This window comes from Sinocyclocheilus rhinocerous, unplaced genomic scaffold (genome assembly GCF_001515625.1).
Source record: "Sinocyclocheilus rhinocerous isolate Xijiao unplaced genomic scaffold, SAMN03320098_v1.1 scaffold100, whole genome shotgun sequence".
In the NCBI taxonomy this organism is placed as follows: domain Eukaryota; kingdom Metazoa; phylum Chordata; class Actinopteri; order Cypriniformes; family Cyprinidae; genus Sinocyclocheilus; species Sinocyclocheilus rhinocerous.
The window spans coordinates 11781-13515 of record NW_015624543.1 but is presented as its reverse complement, the minus strand read 5'-3'; the positions used below and the strand labels follow the sequence as shown (position 1 = coordinate 13515).

General features: G+C 34.2%; 1 protein-coding gene across 3 annotated transcripts in view; it reads right to left on the bottom strand.

Annotated features, from left to right (window-relative positions):
* The window catches only part of LOC107741641 (docking protein 6-like), a 75930-nt gene that overhangs the window by 69063 nt on the left and 5132 nt on the right, over positions 1-1735 (bottom strand). The gene's annotated exons all lie outside the window — the stretch shown is intronic.

Sequence of the window (1735 nt, the reverse complement as noted above, 5' to 3'; positions counted from 1 at the left end):
AAAGGAGGAAACCCAGTCTTTGGTGATGTCCATGAGTTCCAGACTTAAGGCAGTCATTGCCTGCAAAGGATTCTCAACAAAATATTAAAAATGAAATTTTTTTTAAGATTATATTTATTTGTCCAATTACATTTGAGCCCCTGAAAATGGGGGGACTGTGTATAAAAATGGTTTTAATTCCTAAGCATTTTATGTTATATTTTTGTTCAACCCCTTGAATTAAAGCTTAAAGTCTGCACTTCAGTTTCATCATCATTGTTTCATTTTAATTCTATTCTGGTGGCATACAGAGCCAAGATTATGAAAATTGTGTCAGTGTCCAAATATGTATGGACCTAACTGTATCACTCCAGAAGTCTTATTTTAATGTTGGGGCTTTTTTTTTGTAATTTTGGAGCTTGACATCCTTAGTTTTCATTCACTTTCATTATACTGAAAAAATGGCCAGGATAATCTTCAAAAATTCATTTTTTTGTGTTTTTACAAAAGAAAGAAAGGGCTTGAAATGGCATGAGGGTGAGTGAATATTGACAGAATCTTTGGGAGAACTCTTCCTTTATAACACGAAAAGGTGCTAAGCTTCAGTCTAGCAGTCTGCACTCAGCTTCAGAAGTTGTGGATGGCTAAAATCAAAGATGAAGAGCTCTATTAAGATTCAACATGTCCAATTTGACTTTTCAGCCTGATGACTGGCTAAATGGCAGCTCTCAAACGTCCTTGACAGAAAGACTTTTGTCTGTCATCAGCAGGAGATTGCAAAGCTTTCTCTTACTTTTGCCCTCTTGTTCTATCAAGATTATTTAAAACAGTATAAAATACACACAAATAATAACTGTTGTGATTCAAAAGGCTTCCAAAGTCTGATAAAAATGAGTGAATGAGAACATAACATACATAAACAGCTCTGACTCACTCAACTCTGAAGAATCTACACAATCAGTCACACACATCCGTGACAGCTAATAGTAATGTTTGCTCCTGATCAAAACAAAAGTGTGTTTTGTAATTAAAAACAGCAGGGATCGATGATGTGAAATGTTGGAGTGAAGACTGAGAGGAGATTTATCTGCGAGAGAAATGGCACAATAGTGCAGCATTATTCACTCTGAATAACATTTGCCTCTTCTGCTGCTGTGGGGGGCAATTTATCAGCCCTAATAAGAGCCTCCAATTTGTCTTCCGCTCTTTGTTTGAATCAGTTTGATGAAAGCTGGATAAACACTATTAGCATGAACATGAAAACAGAGTACAAATACGACACAGTAACGTGTAACATAGCTGTGTGCACACAAGAGATACTATACAACGAATTATCCAAAACTGCTGTCAGATAATCATCATCCACACATCCATGCTCACAAAAGATTTGATGTGCACATTAGGTTTAGCACATACTGTATATATATATATATATGCAAAATGTAAGTTTGAATGTTCAATGTATAGTACGCACCACATTCTTTCTAAGCATGTTATAAAAAATACAGTTTTCTATATTGAATTTGGACACTTTCAGTGGGGTCAGTGGGGTCCAAAAGTCTGAGAAAACCTGATTCCATAATCTTATTTAAACCTGGAAATAAACACTATTTTATGATTTTGAAAACTGTAAACAATTAAGAAGTTTTTTGTTTATTATGTCTAGGTCACTAATCAAATAAGTAAATTAGTGACATTGATGTGACATTTACAGCAGTTTACATTTTTTTTAAACATTTAATCATTAAAAAAAAAA